We start from the raw sequence: 25,699 nt of genomic DNA, 5'->3' as shown, positions 1-25,699 counted from the left end.
TAAGTGGCTTGCCCAGGGTCTCATAGTTGGTAATATCTGTAGCTAGATTTAAGTCTTCCTAAGCCCAGATCCTGTCTATCCACTGGGCCACATAGCTTCTAGATATTTAAGATATTTTCTAGCAGTGTGGCCCAAGGCAATTCACTGGAGCTCTCTGAACCTCAGTTTCCACAACTATGAAATGTATATATTAATACCTCTAGTGCTTGCCTTGCAGAAGTGTGTGTGTGTGTAAAGTGGAGGAAAGGGAATGTCTTCAGTGTGAGGAAAATCACAAGTAATAGCATGTGAGTTGTAACAGTTTATTTACTATTAAATAAACTAGGAAAGGTTTTCTATAGAAATAAGTACTATATTATTAAATAAATACATATTCTTAAACTGGGAAAGATTTTAAATATATAGTTATCTATATGTAAATGTGTTGAAAAATATATAATTAAACTGGGAAATATTTTAGAGAGTAGTATATATGTATTTATATGTAAATATATTATATAGAATATGTTAAATAAATATATATTGTTAAATACACTATGAAATCATTTATTTATATGTAAATATATAATATATAAACATATTATTGTATGTATTATTAAATTTGAAATTTATTACATTTGATTTAAATTATTAAATTTGAAAATGTTTAATATATTTACTTACATATAGATATATACTGAGTATGTTGTTTTATATTATACATAATATATAACTATGTTATTAAATTTGAAATTATTAAATTTTAATATATACTAACTAATATACTAACAATAATTATATTATTAAATTTGAAATTATTAAAGTTCATTTAAATTATTAAATTTGAGAATATTTTATATATTTATTTACATATAGATATATACTGAATATATTGTTTTACATTATACATAATATATATGTAGATTATTATATAGCTATATTGTTAAATTTAAAGATGTTTACTATATTTATTTACATATAGATATATACTGAATATGTTGTTTTATATTATATGTAATATATACCTATATTATTATATAACTATATTATTAAATTTGAAATTATTAAAGTTCATTTAATTATTAAATTTGAGAATATTTTATATATTTGTTTACATATAGATATACTGAATATATTGTTTTATATTATACATAATATATAAATATATTATTATATAACTATCTTATTGCATTTGAAATTATTAAAATTATTAAAATTATTAAATTTGAAATTGTTTTATATATTTATTTATATATAGATATATACTGAATATATTGTTTTACATTATACATAATATATACATAGATTATTATATAACTATATTGTTAAATTTAAAGATGTTTACTATATTTATTTACATATAGATATATACTTAATATGTTGTTTTATATTATATGTAATATATACCTATATTATTATATAACTATATTATTAAATTTGAAATTATTAAAGTTCATTTAAATTATTAAATTTGAGAATATTTTATATATTTATTTACATATAGATATACTGAATATATTGTTTTATATTATACATAATATATAAATATATTATTATATAACTATCTTATTGCATTTGAAATTATTAAAAATTATTTAAATTATTAAATTTAAAAATGTGTAGTTATATATAGATATATACTTAATATGTTGTTTTACATTATACATAATATATACATATATTATTAAATTTGAAAATTATTAAAATTTATTAAAATTATTAAATTTGAAAATGTTTAATATATTTATTTGCATATGGATATACTGAATATATTGTTTATATTATACATAATATATAAATATATTATTAAATAAACGGGAATATTTTATATATAAGTGTATATTCATGCATATACATATAATAAAATAACACTTTTACCTTTCCTAGTTCATGTAATAGCCCATAGTATATGTATGTATATCATGACACTGCGCTGAATGTTTAACAACTAGCTCTCCACAAGGAAGCCAAAAGCATGCATAACCTACTTTTTAGTCAAATCTGCATTATTTACATTTTCTGCAGCCTTTTCTTAAGACCAGACAATCAACAGAACACTAAATTAAGCCTGACTTGCAGCACTGGCCAATTTCGGAGGTGACATCTAACAATCTGCTCTGGAAAATCAATTCAGAGCTGACTCCAGCTCGCTCCTATGTAGAAGCTCGTGATGGAGTCCTGCCTTTAAATCCATCTCTTGGGCGCACAGCTGTGCCTTCTTTGTTTCTCATCATCCCCGTGACCTGCTCGCCTCCTGCTCGGAGAGATGTCTCTGTTGGCATTCTTCATGATGCTTGTGTGTGCTCTTCCTCATGCGTGATGTCATGTTGTAGCCTACCTTTTAGCTCTCCACTCACGCAACCATAGCTCTAGTTCTCACCTGAACTACATTAATCACCTTCTTGGTCTCCAAGCCTTAAGTCTCTCTCAACTACGATCCATCTTCTACTATCACCAAAGTGATTTTAACTCAATGCCAGGCAAGACCAGGTCTTTCCCCTGCTTAATCAGCTCCCATGGCTCCCTATTACCTTCAAACTCAGACAGAAACTCCTTCTTGGAGCAGGGGGAGCATTTAAAGTTCAACAGGTGGAGAGGGGATAGAGAGCCAGGCCTAGAGGTGGAAGATTCTGGGTTCAAATGTGACCATAGACACTTCCTAACTGGGTAAGCAAGTCACTAAACCCCAGTTTCCTAGCCTTTGCCACTCTTCTGCCTTGGAACCAATTTTTAGTATCGATTCTAAGGTGGAAGATAAAGGTTTGAAAACAAAAGAAAGCATGAAGGATTGCTTCGTAAAAAGATGTTTTCCCAAGCAATGCTGTCTCATTTGGCCTTTGTTATATTGACTTTATTTGTGCAAAAGCATTTTAGTCTATTCAGGCTATTTTATCTTTTGGTATCTCCTCTACTCTTTGGTTAAGAATTTTCCCCATAGTCACAGTTGTGAAAATAACCTGGCTTGGTTCTCACCTACATTTTTATGGTGTCAATTTTAATATTCAAGTTGTGTATTCATTTTTAGGAGCAATGAAGTGGTGAGTGGTTGAGAGAGTGCTGAGCCTAGTCAGGAAGATCATGATCCAGCCTCAGTCATGTAGTATCTCTCTGACCCTGGGCAAGTCACCTAACCCTGTTTCTCAGTCTCCTCATCTTTAAAATGAGCTGGAGGAGGAAATGCCAAATCACTCCAGTATCTTTGCCAGGAAAACCCCAGATGGGGCCATTAAGAGTGAGACATGTCTGAAACAACTGAAAAACAATAATATCCACTGAGCTTATTATGATATATGGTATAAAATGTTGGTCTAAACCTTATTTCTGCCAAAGTGTTTTTAGCTTCCCCAGTTATTCTTGAATAAAAGGTCTTCCTCAAGTAATTAATATTCGTAGAGTTATAAAACAGTTATTTTTCCAGTGTTTCTCATTCATTCTTATCTCATCTGCTCTACTGATCTACTTTCTTATTTTTAATATGTTTCAAATAGTTTTGATGATTATGGTTTTGTAAATGGAATGGCTACAAAAATCCAGGTACACTAATCCACTGGTGCTGAGCTGGGAATTGGAGCAATGATTCTGGAAAACTAGTTCAAATTATGCTCAGAAAGTGACTAAAAGGTCTACATCCTTAGGCCCAGAGATCGAACCCTAGGCAGATGGTCCAAGAGTAGGTTAAAGAGGGGGGAGAGGGATTTTGGAGCTAGAAACAAAAGCCTCATATACAGCAAAGGTTGTATTAAAGACTTTTAATAATAACAAACAGCTGGAAATTTTCAAAATCCTCATCAATCGGAGAATGACTAGCCAAACTATGATACATGAGTGCACTGGTGTGTTATTACATCATAAGAAATGAGAAATATCAAGAATATGGAGAAGTGTGGGAGGAAGAATATGAATTGGTGCAAAGTGAAGTAAACAGAACTAGGAAAACAATATGCAAAATGATTATAAAAAATGGAAAGAACAAAGACAGAACAAAACAAAATTTGTGCTATACCATTATAACAACCAAGCTTGATCTCAAGGAGGAGAAAATGGGAAACCTCCCTCTAGGACCCATGGGTATGGAACACTTCAGATACTGTCAGGCTCACTTGGATTGAGTTGATAAATTCTGAAGAAATTCTTTTTTTCCTCTTCCTTTTTTATTGTCTGTATAGAGGTTGGCTCACTGTACACGGCAGGGGGAGGGATACGTTTGGAAACAAAACTGATGGATAAAACAAGAGATATCAATAAAAAAAAATTAAAGATGCATGATGAAAAGTTCTGTACAATTTCCCAAAGGCAAGCCTTCCTAGTCTCTTCTAGCTCTTCCATTCTAGTTCAAGTTGATTGTTTACTATATCTGTCCAAGATGGACTGATGGATAGATGATCTCTATGAGTGGTCCATCCAATTACATATCATAGTCTGGACAGTAGACTCCTTAATGAAAGTCTGGGAATTCATTAATTAAAAAAGAATTAAAGTGCTTACTTTGTACTTACACTATTCCAAGCCCAAGAGCTACAAACCCAAAAATACAGTCCCTGAGCTTGAGAAGACGCATTCTAGTTCAAAACCGGAAAGCTTCAAAAACCATATTTTGCAGCAGATTCCTTCTTTATAAACATACAAATGGGTAAGCAAACATGGAGAACACGAGACCTCGCTGTATTTTTTGTTATTTGAGCATAAACATCATTGAGGAGGAAGTTGATTAAAGGAGCTCTACTCCGTACACACTCATTGGTATCCTATTAGATGATGGCGGGTCATTTCTAATTGGTTTCCATTGACTCCAAAGTGCATGGATGTCAGAAGAGTTGACTCTTTACACTGGTGTCCTCAGTCTTCTTCAGACTTCTTTTCATACTTTGCCCATTCAGAGGACAGACCAGATCGTCCTAATCAATGGAGAGGGATGCTTATGCCCACATAATTGGAGCTATCCCAAAGTAGGATGGCTTGTCTTGGAGGTTCTCCCCAATATACAAACACATTAGGTGCCATCAAACAAAATCTGAAGGCCATGGGATGGTGCTACTAGAAGACCTTTGGGGTCTCTTCCAATGTTCATTCTTTGATTCTAAATCAAAGACCTGAGTTCGAATCCCAGTTCTACTACTATGACCTCAACTAAGTCGCTCATACTCCCTGGACCTCAGATACCTTGGATATCAAATATGGAGGTTGGGCTGGTGAGATCAGAAGTTTTTTTTAACATTTTTAATGTAATGAATGCCTTTTGCAACCAAGTGCACCCTTCCCAGAATGTGTAAAATAAAATGTAGAGCATCATAAAGGAAACCAATTCACTAAATCCACTTGTCAAAACACGTATTAAAAAAAGAAATACAGATTTGTGATTAAGAGCAGCTTTACAGGAATACAAGCACTGGCCAGGATGTCCCTCTGTCTGTCCCCCTTTAGGATCAGCTCTGTAGGCCACTTTCACACCAGGATTTAATACTAGGAATCTCTTGGGGAGAACAATTAGGTGGGGTTGAGTGCCTTTAGAAGGAGAAGCAAACTAGTCTCCAATGAAATGTTTACAGTGATTCCCCATTCAAGCCAGAAGGCTTTGGGCTCTTCTACCCTGAGTTCTCCCAGGCAATTTGCTAGTGGCCAGCTGGTGAGTATTCCAGTCCTCCCCACTGTCATTGCTCCCATCAGTGCTGAGGAAGATGGATCCCACATGGGCCCTTGAGCCCCCTCCCCCCTCCCAGGCCCCCCAGCCTCAGGAGAAATGTGTCATTGCATACCCGGTGGGGTGTGATCAAGATGGACAGCCCCAGGAGTGATGAAAACTCTTCAGATTAAAATGATTAAGCTTCACTGGAGGCTCAGCCACTGGGGTGAAATGCACGTGGTCCATGGAGGAGAAAATGTGATGAGCCTTTGCCAAGCTCTCCTCCAGCTACAGCGCCATGTTGTTTGAGCAGGCAAAGGAGCCCACAGGATCATGGGACCATCAACTTAGAGCCGGAAGCTTCAGAGACCATCTAGGGTGAGCCCCTCATTTCACAGGTGGGGAAACTGAGGCCCAGAGAGGCTGACCCAAAGTGGTGCTGGTAGTAAATAAGAGGCAGAATCTGAATCCATGTTCTCTGACTCCAAAGTCAGTACGTTTTCCACCTTGCCAAACTGATCCTCCATTCTAAGCTTCTCGAAAAGAAAGTGAGAAGAAACGTCTGAGGGGAAAATGGGCTTGAAAAGAGGCACGGCTAGACAGAGAAGTGGAGGTAGTCAGGGAAGGTTTAGAGCCGCCAACTCAGCAGGAGTCAACAGTGCCACGAGGCCACCGATGAAACTGATGGGGATTTAGGCGGTAATGAGAGAAGCAGACGATTGGGGAATGGGACCCGATCATCTCACACACACCCTCCTCCCCTTCTTGGACCTCAGATGGGGCACTATGCTTAGGAGCTGGAGTGTGTAGATGAGGGTAATAAGGACATGGAAAAGGGTAGGAGAACTTGTTAAACGGAATTGGTAGTATTTAGCCAGGAGATATAGCTGCTATCTTCAAGTAATAATTAATAATAATAGGGGTAGCTGGGTGGTTCAGTGGATGGAGAGTCAGGCCAGGAGACAGGAGGTGCTGGGTTCAAATGTGACCTCGGACACTTACTAGCTGTGTGACCCTGGGCAAGTCACTTTGCCCCAACCCTTACTATCCTTCTGTCTTGGAACTAATACTTAGTATTGATTCTAAGACAGAAATGAAGGATTTCAAAATAATAATAAGGGGTTTGGGGTAGCTCAGTGGATAAGAGAGCCAGGCCTCAAATCTGACCTCAGACACTTCCTAGCTAGGTGACCCTGGGCAAGTCACTTCATCCCAATTGCCTAGCCCTTACTGCTCTTCTGCCTTAGAACCAAGTATTGATTCTAAGATGGAAGGTAAGAGTTTTTTTTAATTAATAATAACAATGACTAATATATATATGTACATATATATATATATATATACTGCTTTAAGGTTTGCAAAGTACTTTACAAAATTATCTTATATCCTCACAAGTCTGTAAGGTAGGTGCTATTTTATAGATGAGGAAACTAAGAGAGAAAGATTGATTTCTACAAGGTCATACAGTTAGGAAGTGATTGAGGTTAGATTTGAACTCAGGACTTTCTGTCTCCACTGTGCCATCTAGATGCCTCAAATGTTCTTTTTAAGTGTATTTTAAAAGTTGTCTTGTTGAAGAGTGATTAGCACCTTTCTTGCATATCCTGGACTTTTCCAGCAGCTCGGAGGAAGCCTAGGGTCCCCTTCCTAGAATAGTGTTTTTCAATTCACAAAATAAAATCCACAAGTTTACAAAAGAAGTCCATTCTGTTGAAATACAGCTATCAAAAGATATTTTGTGAAAAAACCAAGTTCCCAGGCCTCAAGTTAAAAGCTCCTTCCCAATATTAGACTTATTGTGTTTGACTCCAGCAGAAACAGAGGCAATGCGGGAAGTTTAAAAGCAATAAACTGAGGCTTGAAATGAGCCAAGACTTTGTAATGATTAGAGGAATCCCAAACTGAGCTGCCTCTCCCAAAGCAGTGATGGGTCCCCCCTGACTTGAGGTCTCTAAGCAAAGGCTGGAGGCCCTGGGGAGATGGAAAAGGTGATTCTGGTGGGTTAAACCAGAGTCTGGGGAGCCCTCTGAGCTCTGAGCTTCTGTGTTTCCGAGACTTGCCCAACATCCTCCAGTGAGCTAGGGGTGGAGCTGGGACACCCTTCATCTACTGACTTCTAGTTCCTCCCAATCTTGCCTCGGTGTCGGACCCTTCTCACCCTGCTGGTGCCCCGATGACCTCCCATGACTCTTTGCTTCTCGTGCACTTTCTATGGTGGGTAAAATGCAGACTGCCCCACGCCTGATCCCCAATGACTCTGGAGCCCTTGGGGACCTGTTCCCCACATTCAGGGAAACTGAGATCTGCTCGCTAGACCCAAGCTTGACTGGGGAGATTTACCTTCAGAAGGGGCCGATGAGCCAAAGAGAAGAATTAAGCTTGTCCCATGTGAACCCTGAATCCTTGGGGCACTCTATGGGGCAAGTTAACACTCCACTGTTGTTCACAGCAGAGCTCAGGAGCCAGCACATAGGAAGCTTTCAATATCTGCTCAGTGTTCTAGCATCTCTATCTTCTAAGGCAGAAAAGCGGTCAGTCAGGCAATGTGGGTTAATCTTCCATTAAATGGTCCTAGAATTGGAAGGGACTTTACAGATCATCTAGTCCTAACCCCTTCATTTTGTAAAAAATATCATTATTTAAATTGCAAAGTTTAAATTCCTTTTGAGAAGAATTTTAGGTAAAGAAAGATGCTACCTCTCTGAATCCAGAAACTGAACTGTTGGAGAAGCCACCATGAAGAAGCCTCCAGACCACAAGCTGCACAAAAATGAACTTTGGGTGTAGTTGATTGAACCTTTATTTGTATGTATACTTTCATGCCAAAGGGGACTGCCCCCTAACTGGCTTTCTGTTAATGTGTCCAGCAATTATTGGTTTTGTTCTTTTTTTTTCTGTTATCCTCACATTATTGTAATCTTTAAGTTGATTATGTTTTTATGATCCTTTTGGGGAAAAATATTTTTTTCCAAAAATAATCACATGGGGAATGTAAAAAATGGATTTTAACTCTGGACTTCAATCCCCAGAAATCCTTGCTCCACTTCCCCAGAATGCCCTCTAATCGCACTGAATTCTCACCTGAGTGAGATCACAAAACTTTATTTAAAGGATTTCTCCTCCTACTGGAGCTCTTTTTGGACTTCCGTTTTGGAGCAGACACGTCTCTTTCATGATGTGAGGTTATCTTGTCTAGGCCTTTCCGGCCTAGGCATGTGTTTTCTTATTCTGTATTTTCTTTAATCCTTAACCTTTAATAAACCTCATAAAAATATAATACTCCTTGCAGAGAGAAATTAATTTCTACCTGCCTCAGTTTCCCAAAATTTTAATCTTTACAATTTCACACAGGAGGAAACTGAGGCAGGGCAGCTAGGTGACTCAGTAGATGGAGCGCCAGGCCTAGATACAGGAGGCCCTGGGTTCAAATTTGACCTCAGACAAGTCACTTAACCCCAACTGCCCCCCTAGCCCTTACTGCTCTTCTACCTTGGAATCAATATTCAGTATTAATTCTAAAACAGAAGGTAAGGCTTAAAAAAGTGGGGGGGGGGTCGCCATGAGGATCAAATGAGCCAATATTTGTAAAGAGCTTTCCAAACCTTGATGTGCTATAGAAAGGCGAGCTATTCCTGTTCCTATTCTGATTCTGATTTGTCTTGAGAAAAAGGCTCTGAATTCCGGTAAGGCTCAGCTTCTATTTTGAGAGGGACTTTGACCAGCTGCCAGGGATTCTTTGCAACATCTCCTGAATACAGCAGCCCCTGGTCTCCTGGGACACTGCTCCCATTCTAGTCCAGGCTCTCACAAGAGCTGCTGGGGGCTGCTTGCCCCAAGTCTCTCCACTCCAGCTCATCCTCCATTCATCACCGAAGTGGTGCACAGGTCGGATCATGTCCACCACCCCCTCCTCTCAATAAATCCTGGGGCTCCCTAGCACCTTCAGGAACAAATGCAAACTGCCCTGGTTGGCATTCAAAGCCCCTGGGGACCTGCCCCCTCTTACCTCACTGTCTTCCTACACCTTGCCCTCCGACACTGCTCTGCTCTGGCAGACTGGCCTCTAAGGGGTTCCATGGTCCAGGCCCTCCATTTCTTGGCATTTTTCTCCAACTATTCCCAGGGTTTGGAATGGTCTCCCTCCACCCTGCCTCCTCCTGCCCTCTCTGGCTTCCCTTAAATCCCAACTAAACTCCCACCTTCCACAGGAAGCCTCCCTAACCCATCTTCATTCAGGTGCCTTTCTGGTTAATTGTTTTCTATTTATCCCAGACAAAGTTTATTTGCACGTTGTTCCTCTCCTGCCTCCCTATTAGACTGTAAACTCCTTGAGGGCAAGGACTGTCTTTTGCCTTTTTGTGTTCCCAGAATTTAGCACAGTGCCTGACACATAGAAGTGGTGAATCCGTGTTTACCGAATAGAATTGTATCCAAGAGAAATAACTAAACTAGGCTCTAGAAGCTGGAGTGTTTAATCCAGATCAATCCAATCCAACAAACATTTATTATCTGCCTGCTGTGTTCAAAGACCCACCGGGACCAGCTAGTAGCCAAGTTTGGCCACAATGTAGCTAGAGGTCCCTGTAGGCAGTCTGAAAGAAATGGGATGTTTAATCTAGAGAGGGATTTGATAAAGCAATATAATAGTAACAATAACAACTATGTAGCACTTTAAGGCTCCCAAAATGCTTTACATACATTTTCTCATTTGATCCTCATAACAACCCTTGGAGGTAGATGCTAAAACCTGTTTTTATAGATGAGGAAACTGAGGCAGAGGTGCCTAAGGCCACAAAGCAAGTAAGTGTCTGAAGCTAGATCTGAACTAAAATCTTTCTGCTCTCAACTGCAACATTCCTTCTCTGCCCCCTTAGATCTCTTCCCTGGCCCCAGACCTAATTAGTACCCTCTGCAGGTCATTGTAATTGTAATTCTAGCTCAGCCACTCCACAAGTGGACAAGTGAGTTAACCTCTCCAGGGTAGAGCTGTTGTTTTGGTAAAAAGATAGATAAATGCTGATAAATGTTTAAGAACAGACCCTCTGAAATATAAATACACACACATATGCAGTGACAGTTTTGAGTTTAATCTACATTATTCAAAAACAAAATCCATTTGCTGATTTCCAGGGAGTAAATGCTCACTCTGAACATTTAAGTCAATTCTGTGTGTGTGTGTGTGTGCGTGTCTGTCTGTCTCCCCCTCTCTGTCTCTGTCTCTCTCTCCCCCTCTCTGTCTCTGTCTCTGTCTCTCTCTGTCTCTGTCCCTCTCTGTCTCTGTCTCTCTCTGTCTCTGTCTCTCTCTGCCTCTGTCCCTCTCTGTCTCTTCTCTGTCTGTCTCTGTCTCTCTCTCTGTCTCTCTCTAGCTAATCCAATCTTACTCCAGCACCCCACTGCCACCATTTTCTCCACTTTTCTACTTCTTGGCCATTCTCACAGGGAGCTCTGAGGATTCTCTGAGTCTTTGCTGTCTATTTGCTCCCTTCATTAGGCTTTGGACAAAATAGAGTTGATGTACACACACACACACACACACCCCAGCATATATCTGCTTTCCTATTCTTTACAAAGTGGATTCCAAAAATAAGCCATGTCCCTCTGCCTGTGAAATCCCCCAAGTTCCCAAACTCTCTCCACAGGAGACAGGCCCATGGAATTCCAGATGTTTCGCCTCGCAGTATTTATCTGTGTACTGTTTACATTTATCTTTTTTCCCGTCAAACCAGGGCTTTTAAAAATGGTTTATTGTGTATCATAGATCATTTCAACAAGCGGGCTAAGAGGGGAAATTGAAGAGGGCGTGAGTACCGGGTGACATATGCTCCCAGGCAACGTCTCTCAGGCAGTCTTTTCTGAGAGCCACATTTTCAAATAAATACCCAGGATAAATAAATACCCCAAGTATGTGCATACAGTTATGACAGTCTCCTTTCTGGGTGAAGAGAACCGTTTGTTTAGCCACAAGGGCAGGCCCTTTGGATAGAGGACGAGGGCTCGTCATGGGGTCTGCCATGGAATGTGGACATAACAAAGTTCTCTTCCTGCCGGGGAAGGACAGGATCAGACTCCTAGGCTTGGAGTGCGGAAGGTCAGCTGGAGATTCTTCTACACCACCAATGCAATCATGAAGTCCGAGGCTCAGCTCCTACCTCTGAGACCCACTGGCCAAGGTTAACCTCTCTGCATCCCCAGGCAACACTCTGACTGTGTTCCAAACAAGTTGCTGCTATGCAACAATGGAGGGAGTTCCTACTGTGGTGCTGCCAACACTGATGAAACCATTTTTGTTGTTGTTTTTAGTTGTTTTCAGTTATGTGTGACTCTCTGTGAGGTCTTTTAGGGTTTTCTTGGCAAAGATACTGGAGTGGTTTTCCATTTCCTCCTCCAACTCATTTGACAGGTGAGGAAACTGAGGCAGAGTTAAGTGACTGGCCCAGGGTCACACAGTTAGTAAGTATCTGAGGTCCGAACTCAAGTCTTCTTGACACCAGACCTAGTGCTCTGTCTATTGCACCATCTCACTATCTGATGAAATCAGAGGTTTGTATAATAAATAGAGAGATATTAAACAGATAGACAGATGGACAGATAGATAGATAGGTAGATAGATAGATAGATAGATAGATAGATAGATAGATAGATAGATAGATAGATAGATAGATAGACAGACAGACGGATAGATAGATAGATAGATAGATAGATAGATAGATAGATAGATAGATAGATAGATAGATAGATAGATAGACAGACAGATGGACAGATAGATAGATAGATAGATAGATAGATAGATAGATAGATAGATAGATAGATAGATAGATAGATAGACAGACAGATGGACAGATAGATAGATAGATAGATAGACAGACAGATGGATAGATGGATAGATAGATAGATAGATAGATAGATAGATAGATAGATAGATAGATAGATAGACAGACAGATGGACAGATAGATAGATAGATAGATAGATAGATAGATAGATAGATAGATAGATAGATAGATAGACAGACAGATGGACAGATAGATAGATAGATAGATAGACAGACAGATGGATAGATGGATAGATAGATAGATAGATAGATAGATAGATAGATAGATAGACAGACAGACAGACAGACAGACAGACAGACAGACAGACAGACAGACAGATAGATAGATAGATAGATAGATAGATAGATAGATAGATAGATAGACAGACAGACGGATAGATAGATAGATAGATAGATAGATAGATAGATAGATAGATAGACAGACAGACAGACAGACAGACAGACAGACAGACAGACAGACAGACAGACAGACAGATAGATAGATAGATAGATAGATAGATAGATAGATAGATAGATAGACAGACAGACGGATAGATAGATAGATAGATAGATAGATAGATAGATAGATAGATAGACAGACAGATGGATAGATGGATAGATAGATAGATAGATAGATAGATAGATAGATAGATAGATAGATAGATAGATAGATAGACAGACAGATGGACAGATAGATAGATAGATAGATAGATAGATAGATAGATAGATAGATAGATAGATAGACAGACAGATGGACAGATAGATAGATAGATAGACAGACAGATGGATAGATGGATAGATAGATAGATAGATAGATAGATAGATAGATAGACAGACAGACAGACAGACAGACAGACAGATAGATAGATAGATAGATAGATAGATAGATAGATAGATAGATAGATAGACAGACAGACGGATAGATAGATAGATAGATAGATAGATAGATAGATAGATAGATAGATAGATAGACAGACAGACAGATGGATAGATAGATCCTGGTAAGATTTTAAAATTAGAATCTCTTTGATTCTAACTTCCCTGCATTACTAATACTTTGGGGAGATGGCTAAATAAATTATGGTACATAGATATGAGAGGGAATTTTTACATCCTAAGTAACAACAAATATGAAGAAATTAAAGAAGCTTTGGAGGCATGAAGGGATTCAAAGTTATTGTAATATTCTAGGATCATTGATTTCAAGCAGCAGAGGACCCCAGAGGCCATCTAGTCCACTCTCTTCCTTTTATAGAGAAGGAAACTGAGGCCCAGAGAGGTTAAGGAACATGATCAAAGACACACAGGTCTAAAGTGGCAGAGGCAAAATGTGAACCTGGACAGAAGGGGGGACTAAAGGTGTGGAATAGTGAACAGGCTATCAGACTCATTGAGTTGTTGGTTGATTTCAATGATATTATTTTTTCCAGTCTTAAAAAAAAAATTATTTGTTGAAAGAGAGCACTTACTGGGTATAGGCAGATATATTCAGAAATGAACGTAATATGAAAAAATCATAAAGAGAAAAATTTAATAATATGTATAATGATCCTTATGACATCCTCATCTCAAAACCTAAAAAGACTTGCTATTATATATATATATATACATATATACACACATACAAAACATACATATACATAAAATATATAATAGTTTGTTATACCTATAAGTATTATTGAAATTATATATAATGTTTTATATAATAATTTTCTATTTATATAACAATCATGTGTAATAATTTATGATATATAAAATGTAATAAGGGCAGCTAGGGGGCTCAGTGGATAGAGCACCAGGCCCAGAGATGGGAGGTCCTGAGTCCAAATGTAGCCTCAGTCACTTCCTAGCTGTGTGACCCTGGGCAAGTCACTTAACCCCCATTGCCTAGCCCTTACTGCTCTTCTTCCTTAGAACCAATACACATTGATCATAAGACAAAAAGTAAGGCTTTATAAAAAATTTTTAATTTATATAACAATTATAACGATACATATGTATACATATAAGTGGGTATGTGATTATATATATATATATATACATATACGTACATACACATAAATTTGAAATAATTGAGGTGGGCAGGGATGCCTTAAAGTAGGTCCCTTTGCAAGCTTTTATACTTCTGCTTTTTCCTTTTCCATTCATTTTCATCAGAGAACTCAAAGAATCCCAGTATGAGGAAAGAGGGTGAGCCCTTGAACTCAGACAGCGCTAGGCAGTATGTTTGAAAGGAAAGTCCCTAAAATACGGCCCTGTTGCCTCAGAGGCAAGAGCTGCATCTCCACACATGTTCCATGACAACACGTGTTCCCTATGTGGGTGCTTCTCTACATATCTTTCCGACATTTTGTGATTTGGGTTCTTTTCCTCCCTCCCCACTTCCTCCCCAAGGAGGTAAACAGTCTGATACAGATTATACCAGTGTTTCCATGCAATGCATATTCTATATTCCCCTGTCCTGACTGATCACATACACAATAAAAAACTCATGAAGGAAATAAAGTGAAAGATGGCATGCTTTGATCGGCAGTCGGATTCCAACAGTTCCTTCTTTGGCTATGGAGAGCATTTTTTGTTTTGTTTTGTTCTGAACCTGAGTTCTTTGGGGTTATCGTAGTACTCTGTTTTCCTGATAATATTTAGTACCTACCAGTTGATCATCCCACAATATTTCTGTTACTGTATACACTGTTCTCTTGGTTCTGTTCACTTCACTTTGCATCAGTTCATATAAGTTTTCCAGGTTGTTCTGAACTCATCCTGTTCATCATCTCTTATAGCACAATAGTTTTCCATTACAACCAAATTCCACATTTTATTCAGGCATTCCCCCAGTGATGGATACCCCCTCAGTTTCCAGTTCTTTGCCTCTACAAAAAAAGCTGCTAAAAGTATTTTTTATACAAGTTGATCCTTTCCCCCTATCTCTGATTTCTTTAGAATACAGATCCAGAAGTGGTATTGCTGGGTCAAAGAGTATGCATAGTTTTATGACCCTTTCATATTGCTCTCCAGAATGGTTGTATCAGTTCACAGTTCCACCAGCAGTGCTTTGTAAAAATTGTAAAAGTTAAAATTAAATCTCAATAATAATATAATATTTTAAGCGATTTATTAATGATCATTAGAAATCAAGGAATAAAGAAAATATAAAATAAAGACCACGTGCCCATGGCTGGTTAGCCATTTTTAGCCATCCCCACTCACCCATCATCTATGATGATTCTACATCAGAGAGAGGGAGCCTCCAAAGCCCACACCCTTTATCCTCTGTCTACAAAAAGTACATAATGACAGAAGTCAGTGGGCTCTTGGGATATGTATTTTTTTTAGGGTAACAGTTTTTCAATTATACAAAATTAAAATTAGATCTCAAATATTAAAATGTTATATTTTAGGAAATTTATTAGTGATCATTAGAAATCAAGGAATAAAGAGGATACAAAATAAAGACCACGTGCCCATGGCTGATCAGTCAGTTCAAACATCTGACTTACCACCACCAAGCTTGGAACAGGAAGTAAAGAGGCAGGACCCTCTGCATCCCCACCTAATATCTCCTGTCTACAGGAAGTACATAATGACAGGAAATCAGTGGGGTCCCGGGAAATGTAGTTCTTTTTTAGGGTAACAGATTTTCAATTTTACAGCTTTAGTGTCACAATTTTCCCACATCTCCACCATGTATCATTTTTCTTTTTGGTCACATTAGCTACTCTGATAGACGTAAACACCCTTTATTTTTTAAGAAGACCAATGGCATCATGATGTCTTGACTTGCTCATGAACTCAATGTAAGAGGAACAGACTTGTACAAAGTTATCAGCCTCATTCTTTCTTCCAGAATCATTGAAGTTCAATTTTAAGACAAAAGTCAGGATGATTGGAGGTAGCCCGGGATGCAGGGGTTGCCCTTGACTTCCTCAATGTCTGACCGCGCTCTAGGTGCTGCTTCAGTTTCCTTCATGGTCATTGGAGCCAATTGTTCTTATCTGCTCAGAAAAGGCTTTATATCCTTGGACTAGACATCCCCCTAGATCATCAACAGAATTAAAGCTTATCATCTGCTCTCAATATGGGTTAGCCCATCTGCCAAGATGATTTTAAAAGATTGCCCATGGAGTCATGGGTGAGAGTTGAGTGGCAAGTAGACATCAAAGGTGGAAGAGCAGCTCTGAGAAGGGCTTAGCAAGCCCACGCACCAGAGGTACTAGTCCTCCCTAAATATCCCAAAACCCCCATAAAAATTAGTACACAGTGACTGGAAAGTATTCTTAACTAGAAAGGCTTTATTTAGCATGTGCCCTAATCACATTACATTTCCTATATAAAATGAGGGGTCTGGATTTTCCAGCTGTAAATTCATGTCCCTCTCCTCCTATATGTGTGCCTATCCATGGCTGGTTCCCATTCTTCTCAGTGAGGATAAGTGTTTTTGCAAAAAGTACGGCAATAGGCTTATGTGCAATTTCAGTAAATATCTGACCATTGACTCAATTGTATCCTCTGGTTGACTAGTAAATGTAAACACATAGATGGGGGCTCATGTGCTATAAAGCTTGGAATAGATTGGATTCAAGTATACCTTGAATATTCATTTCCCTTACCCTTCTCCTCCAGAAACATCCAGAATGTACATGCAGAATAGCCCTGCCAACAGGGGTAGCTTTGCATCTTTTCTTCCCTGTTCCCCTAGGCTACTCAGAACTCATCCAGATCAATACTCAAATGACAAGGCCTCATGGCCCTTTACCATCTTGGTTGTTCTGTTCTGAACTCCCTCTAGCTTATCAATGCCAACCGTAAAATGAACATCATATTCCAAATGGGATCTGACCGGGCCGAGTGCAAGAAGATGGTGAGCTCTGGAGTTCTGAACATCATCACTCTCTCAATGCGTCCTCTTCTTCCTGTTAACAACCCATCCCGCATGACCAGCTCTCCTACCTCCAGACATTTTCAGAGGAGTTGGTGCCTCGGGTAGCCATTACTGCCCAGGCTACATCTCCTTTTTCAGCTGTCTGTGAATTCTGCCTTTTCTCCAAGGAAGGAAAGGGTTGTAGGAGATAAGCACCATCTTGGTAGAGAAGTTATAACGGTTAACAAGGAAAGCAAACCACCATAGGATTGAACAGAGAAGACCTCTCTCCTGCCAAGTTAACTGGCTACTAGAGATAACATATCAGCATTTTAATTGATAATACATTTGACTAAATTGGGTGATCAGTGATGACGATAGCCCAAACCATGGTAATTGTCTCCACCATCACCCCTCCCGTATAACGGTGAAGAGGCATCATGTTGGGAAAAACAATCGAACAACTAGGGCTAACCAATAACACGTTGGAGGGCTCGGTTTCCCCTTGCACTGGGTCTTCAAAGAAAGGCTGGCTGACCAGTTGCCACAGATATAAGACACTGGTTTATGCCTTTGAAGATGCCTTTGAAGATCGTTCCAGCCTTGAGCTTTCCTAAGTGTTTTATGGCACGTGAGAGCATCTTCAATCCAAGGGCCCCTCCACACTCAGAGGAGGAACTGCAGTCCTCAAGAGACCTTGGCTCACAGCAGAGGCCAACGCCAACTTAATTCCATTCCCCAGATATCGACTAACTCCCCACCAAGGGCCCAGCCCTGGGCTAGACACTGGGGAAGAGAGCAACGTAAGTGGTGGCCATCCATGGATGCCAGACGGAATTGTTCTATCCTTCTCCCATCTGTGAGCACCATGTCATAGAACTTGATGTGTTGGCACAGGTCTAACTGAAGGAGGTGGTGGAATGGACTGATTAGAGGTATGGGACACTCCAGGGTTTTTTTAACCTCCAGATGATAAATACTCTCCTTCTGCCCACCTCTCCCTTACAGCTGCCATTGCCCAGCCCAGCCCCTAAAGCACATTTTGGGTGCTCTCTTCCAGAGAGGGAATATTAAAGGATTTTTTGCAGTTGCAAAAACAGCAAAAACAACGTTAGCTAAGTAGCTAGCACTTGCATAGCAAGGTTTACAGAGCTGCTTACATGTATTGTCATTTTTGAGTCTCACATCAATCCTAGTAGACGCTATTATTGTCCAGATTTTCTAGTTGAGGAAACTGAGGCTGAAGGATGTTAAGTGATTTGCCCAGGGTCTAAGGCAAGCCCTGAACTCAAGTATCCCTGCATCCAGATATGGCACTCTCTCTGCTGTGCCACTAGGTGCCTCACAGTACAATTCAGTTCTCTCAACTTGAAAGAAAGGAAACTGAGGCGAAGAGATAATAATTCACTCAAAGATGTCGAAGCTAGTCAACAGCATGCCAGGGCAGGGCAAGATTTAGGTGGCCTCAAAGTCCCTTCCAACTCTGAGATCCTGGGAATTGGCCATTCAGATCCCTGATAGTGGTCTTTTAGTACCATTAAATGGGGCTTTGTAAATTAGAGGGCCCTGCCCTCAAGGAGTTTACCATCTATCCCACTTAAGCTAAAGCAAATCATTTTGGAGCTGGAAGAGGCCTGAAAGGTCATCTAGTAAGATGTCCTTGGCCTCAGTTTCCAGCTATAAGATGAGAAGGTTGGCCTAGATGAACTCTAAAGAGCCTAGCAGTTCAACATCTATAACCCAAAGGGTCTGTGAGCCAAAGCATGAGAATCCCTGGAGACCCCATTGGACTCAGAGATGAGAATGGGGGGATGTGCTCAGTCCATAATTATTTATTAAATACCAACTACTTGCCTGGCACTGTGCTAAGCTCTGAGGAAGCAACAACAGCAACCTATGTATAAATAAAGGTTGGCTACTCTTGCTACTAACTCATTGTCTCGATGGTTTTCTTGGAATAAATAGTCCCCCTTGGTTTGGGGAAGCTATTTGGAGGTTCTGTAATTTTCCCTCCCTCTCGCACTCAGTTCTGAGTCTTTAGCCACAGCCAGCTCCTCATCCCTTCAGCAGGGATGCTCACTCACTCCCTCCCCTCCATGTTGCCTTCTTATTTCCTCTAAGTGCCTGCAGACTAGCAAAGATTTGTGGTTCCAATGGTTTTTCAAGACAAAGTAAATGTTTTAAACTGAGAATGTAAACAGACTCTCCTGTGCCCAGAAGGAAGGACTTGGTCCTTGGGAGAAGAGACATTCCGGTCGACCACCCTGAGGACCATCGTAGGGCAGAGGGGGAGGGAGGCAGATTAAGCAATGGGGACTGGCCCCCCAAATCTCATGGCCATCTGGCCCAGCAGCCCCCTTCTAGAGTGGCCACCTCCATTCCCTTTGCACTCTCCTTCCTCCTTGTGGCTTCTGACTGTCTCCCTTTCTCTCTCCTGATGTGATTCTCTGTGGTGAGCTTAGATCCCACCTCCAGCTCTCCAGGTCTCCCTCCTGGCTTTTATAGATGAACCAGAGAGGTAGCATGACTTTCTTCCATTGACATTTCCTCGAGAGTATAAATCCCTTTTGGGCAGAGACTATATTTCAGTTTTTCCTCTGGGTAACAGAGGCCTAAGGGCAGCTTGGTGGTGAGGTGGCTAGAGCCCCAGGCCTGGAGTCAAGAGGACTCCTCTTCCTGAGATTAAAACCAGTCTCTGACACTTACTGACTGTATGGCCCTGGGCAAGTCATTTAACCCTGTTTGCCTTAGTTTACTCATCTGCAAAAAGGGCTGGAGAAGGAAATGGCAAAGCCCTCCAGTATCTCTGCCAAGAAAACCCCAAACGGGATCAGGAAGGGTCAAATAAGACTTAAAAGACTGAACAATAACAAAACAGAGGTCTAGACAATGGGGCTCCATCCTCAGAGTGTAGGCAGCTTGATCTTCCTGCTGCCAACCCAAGCAGAACAGACTGTTAGTGGGCTTCCAAAAAATCAATAGCCATCTTTATTAAGCACCTACTATGTGTCAGGAACTGGGGATTCAAAGGCAAAAATGAATGAATGAATAGATAGATAAACAAATAAACAGAGAGAGAGACAGAGGGAGAGACACAAAGAGGGAGAGAGAGGGATAAATGAATGAATAAATAAACAAATAAATGCCAGTCCCTCATGCTGGAGGGAGTTCACAGTCTCCTGGGGAAAACAATAAGCAAACAACTATACACAAGGCAAATCAGAAACCATCCCCAATGAACAACACTTGCAGTTGGTGAATGGCACAGACACATGGAAGAATTTTCTCTGGGACTTGAAAGAAGCCAAGGAAGCCCAGAGGCAGAAATGAGGAGGGGGGGAGAGAAAGAGTACATCCCAGGCCAAGCTGGGAAAGACCCAGGTCTCTGACTTAAAGCATATGCAGATTATCTTGTAAACTGATCTTTTCTGCTAACCACAAGGCAAAGAACTGGACTACTGATCGGCAATTTCAGGAGAATGGGGGGGGGGGGGGGGAGGAGGAGCTTGCAAAAGACTCTCATTGGTCAGAGAATTTTCTCTTTCTCATCTAGCTGGAGTCCAAGCATGCAGGAGAGGCCTCCCAGTGGTGAAGGGACTCTGGACTCTCTCCTTGGCTGCTGGCAGAAAGCAGGGAGTGCCCTGAGTCGGTTTTTGTCTCTGCCGTGTCTTTTTTAACTCTTACTTTTAAGGGAAGGAGATGTGGAGATGGCGACATCCTCCCGAGCTTTGAAAAGTCAGCAGTGGGAGCCCCAGAGCTCCAGGAGCTAGATAGAGTCCATGTTGGGGTCTGCCACAATCATAAAGGAGCTATGAAGAATTTGGGAAGGGACTCTGGTGGGGAAAATGCTAAGAAGAAATCACTTTCAGTTTGATCCCACTCTCCCCAGGAGTCAAAGTGGTAGAGAAGAGAGGATGCCCAGGGCGGGAGAGAGAGGATGCTTTGGAACTTCTGCTTCTCACTCTGTCCCTTTGTAAAAGCTAATTGATGTTAGTTAAAGGAAACTGGGGGCTAATTACTGGTAGTTAATAGTGGGAAGAACACACCAGAATAAGGGCTTGAGCTGATGCCCTTGGAGAAAGACACCCCCAGCCTCTCAGAGATGCCCTTAAAACCCTGAGAAGTACTATTGCTAGCTTCACTCTGGGAGAGTGAGTTGAATTGGTACCCAGGGAATGACTCTTCTCTGAGGCTGGCCCAGGGATTGCTGAGTCTCTTGCCCAGAATTTCCATATCACAAGGAGGCTTGGCCATCCTGCATTTTACTCTTTCCCTCCAGCTCATCCCCTAGCCTAGCCTATTTCATTGCCACACACCCACCCCCTGAGCCCTCCAGCCCTCCATAAGGCTGTTCTCCTCTTCTCCTCCTCCCCTTGCCAGCCTCCCTTTATATTTTATCTTTTCCTCTTAGAAGATCAGCTCTTTGAGAGTAGGAGCTATTTCTGGTACTCAGGACAGTGCCTGGCACATAGTAGATGCTTAACAAATAAATGCTTGATGGGTCTGCCCCTTCACTCATTCTTCCATCACCCTGTTGGTGCATGACCAGCTTCCAGTCCCCCTGTATATAAATGGCATATCTGCTCCTTTCATCCAATAAGTAGACTGTAAATTCCTTGAGGGCAGAAATTGGTTTGTGTTTTATCTTTTTATCCCCAGGTCCTAAAAAAACAAAAAAAAGAGGACTAGCACCTAGCCCAGGTCCTTGTAATAAGCACATAAAGCATATTTGTTGTGGGAGACACTGGGAGGAACAAAGGATTTGGAAGCAGGGGATCTGAGTTCAAATTCTGAATGCCATGTATCTACGAGACCTTGGGCAAGTCACATAATATCTCTATGTTTTAAGTATAAAATAAAGAGCTCAGACTAGCTCTCTAGAAATCTGGAGGGCCTCTGAAGGGGAACCTTCTAACTCTAATCCAACCTTATTATAATACTGCAGGAAGTGGTGTGCTAGGGTTCAAATCTCACCTCTGCTACTTACCTACTACCTGTGTGATCTTTGCTACCTTCCTGGCCTTCTCTTTATCATCTGTAAAATGGGAAGGCTGGACTAGATCGCCTCTGAGCTCCCTTCTAATTGACGTTATGATCCCTTGATCCTAAGATTCTTGCTCTCGGGTCCAGCATCGGAAGAGTTAAAGTGCTGCCACCTAGTGGATTTCGGTCAGCCCGCAGGACCCCAACTCACAAAGGCCGGGGAGGCTGGAGAGATTGTCTAGCTTTCAAAGGATGCCAGGAAAAGTCTTCCGACAGCCGGGGTCCGTCCGTGGCATTGCTGGTGGCCAGGCCGGGGCTCTCGCTGGGCTCTTGGACGGGTGTTTGGCGCTTCCCGCCACCCCCACTTTGGGGGCCAGGTTTCTGGGGCCCCAACGCTGGAGGGCTGAGGCCAAGTGGCGCAGGGCCGGAGAGAATTGTCCTCCCTCGTTTCCCCCCTCGGGCGGCTGCAACAGCTGTGGCCCTCTTTGGCTTTGGCCGTGTATTTCAAGGGCGCCGGGCCCGGCAGGGGGGACATTTGTACCTCGGGAACCTATTCACGCGGGCAGTCCCCCGGCACGGAAAGTTCCCCGGGGGGCCGCGACTGCACAAATGCTTCCTCTGGGGACAGCAAGCTCGGGGCCAGAGCGCTCGCCAGTGCTTAGCAACCCGAGCTGGGAGAATGTCCCGAGCGGAAGGATGGAACGCGGCCGCCCGCCACGTCGGCCCTGCCTTTGTTCCACTTGGCAACGCCGTCGCACAGGGTGTCTGGCTCCTCGGGAAAGTTTGCGGGCTTTTAAAGAGGGCAGCCAGCCGGCTCTGCTCTCTCCCCGGCCCCCACCCCAGCGTCGCAGGGGCTCTGTGTGTCCGCTTTCCTGCGGCGCGGGGCAGAGCTGTCGAGGGGAGTGAACGGCGGGCCGCGGCAGACGTGCTTCTTTCTATTGCAACGGATTTGCAGGGAATCCCTTTGAACCTCCTGAAGCTCGGGGGAGGGGGAATGCGGTGCTGCGGAAGGGGACAGCGCGCGGGGAACTACAGCTGTGGTTGGGTAGTTTTCGTTTTAAGCCAGCTAGTGGCCCGTCGGGGGCGTCGGGGCTTCATTCTCCAGTGCAGTTCCGTGGGGAATGGGGGAGAGAGGAGAGAGCAGCGGCCCACAATGCACTTCCTTGTTGTGTCAGCACCGGCCACCAAATTAAAATGGGTGGGCCCGCGCTTCTTCATCCTTCCATTTCCTTGGCAGCGCCCGGCTGCCCAATCTCCCAGCTGGGGCTTGGAAAGAACCGGAGAAGGGGACCTTTCCAGCTGTGATGCTCGAATGACTGCGCACCTGGGAAGCGGAGGAGGGGCTGGAAGGGGAGGGGGATTTACCTACTTTGCATTTTGCTTAGAAGCTGAGGTTTGCGGCTAAGTCTCTGGGGCCCGCCAGCTTGGTGCACTGGAAAATGCTGACCTTGGAGCCATGGGACCTGAGTTCAAATCCCAGCTTTGCCATTTATACTCCTAATACAAGTCACTTGACATCTCTGGGCTCTAAAACGAAGAGGGGTGGATTAGATGGCCTCTACGTTTCCTTCCAGTTCTATATGACCCTCTGATCCCTGGCTCCTTATCCCCCTCACCTCCTCATACCTAGTCATTCGACAAAATCTTTCTCATGGGTCATCTAGTATTTATTAGGCACCTACAAACCAGGTACCATACTAAGTGGGAGAGGCACTGAGAAATATGATGCACAGAGCTTCCTGCCCTAAGATGAATGCCTGGGATGGGAACTGAGCTACAGAGAAAAGAGCCCTCGTTTGGGAGACAGTGGATCTGGGTTCAGATCCCAGCCCTGCAGCTTACAGTCTGTGTGACTTTGGACTAATCACTGAACCTGTCTGGGGCTCATTTTTCCCATACATAAAATGAGTAAAGCTTCACCCTTGAGGTTCCTTTCAGTTCTAACACCTAAAAACTACAATAATATAAAGTATACTGGGAGGAGGATGAAAGAAAGCAACCCAGCTCTGATCTATCTGGAAGTTTTTAGTGTGTGTCAACATGAACAAATCACTTGATCACTAACCTCACTTTTCTCAGCTGTAAAATGGGACCAATAATACCTGTAATGCCTACATCACGGGGTTGGTGAGAGGCTAACACTTTGGAAACTTTCCTATATGGTTAGAGAGGCAGTGTGGAATAGCAGAAAGGCCATTAGTTCTAGAATCAGAAATCTTGAGGCATCTCAGGATCCAGTCTTACCTGTGCGATGTTGGACAAGATTCTTCCCTGGGCCTCACTTTCCTCTTCTGTAAAATGATGGTCTCTGAGGGTCAAACCTGCAGCTATAGATCTGAGTTTCTCAAACTAGGATCCTCAGATCTATAGCTGCAGGATTACAAAGCCCTTTTTTCACAATTCCCCCCCAAAAAAACATTGATACTATCAGCATTTTTTAAAAATTGGGCTGATTTTTCCATGTGGATGCACACATATATTTTTATATGTATGTGTCTACCTAATAGGCTATGAGAGTTGTGTGCCAGTACCATCGATCCCAATTGGAGGAGGAGAACAGATTCCAAACATGTGCCCAGAGCAAGACTGAAGCTGGGTTGGAGCTCAGGGCTAGAACCTAGGGACCCAGATCCAGGGTGAACTTGAGCTCTGCCTCTCCCTGTTTATTGCCCACATGAAGTGAGTTCTGAGATGGAAGTTTTCACTTCGATCTGGGAGGCCCAGAGACGATTTCAAGAAAGAGGTGAGATCTGAAATGGGTCTTAAACTATGAGCAGAATTTCAACAGACTTTCATCAGTATGATGAGAATTGAAAGAGCAAAGAACCAAAGGGAGGAAAATGCTGGATGTGCTCCAGGAATGGCCAATAATAGCCTCTTAAGGTGAGGCAGCCAGGTGGTGCAGAGGATAGAGTCTAGAGTCCAGAAGATCTGAGTTCAAAGCCAACCTCAGATACATATGACCCTGGACAAGTCATTGGACTCTGACTCAATTTCCTCATCTGCAAAATGATCTAGAGGAGAAAAATGGCAAAGCATTTTCCCAGGGTCCCCAAATGGGGTAAAAAGGTTAAAATTAATGATTAGACTAAAATATGAGAGAATGTGGTTGCTGGAATTAATATACCTCATCAAAATGCCTTTTTATCAGTTTTATTTACAAAAGAGGGCTAATTAGCCTAGCCTGAGTTGAGCCAGGCATCCAGAGAAACATTTAGGGTGATTAGCTAGACTTCTTACTCTATGCTGTCACATCTCTCTACTTTACTCTTTCCCTTGTTTTGTAAACAGCTAAACAGCCCTCTGGCTGAGGACCTGGTAGTGAATAACCACACAGCCTGCTCCAGAAACTAGTCTCTCCAGAAGCCAGGAAAAAGAGTCAGTTTTTCACTTACCCACAGAGTCCAAAGGGGAAAATGCTAGAGTCCCAGGTCCACACTGGGGAAG

The sequence above is a fragment of the Monodelphis domestica genome, chromosome 2, assembly GCF_027887165.1.
Source record: "Monodelphis domestica isolate mMonDom1 chromosome 2, mMonDom1.pri, whole genome shotgun sequence".
Lineage (NCBI taxonomy): Eukaryota > Metazoa > Chordata > Mammalia > Didelphimorphia > Didelphidae > Monodelphis > Monodelphis domestica.
The sequence above is the reverse complement of the archived record's forward strand: the minus strand, read 5'-3'. Positions refer to the sequence as shown.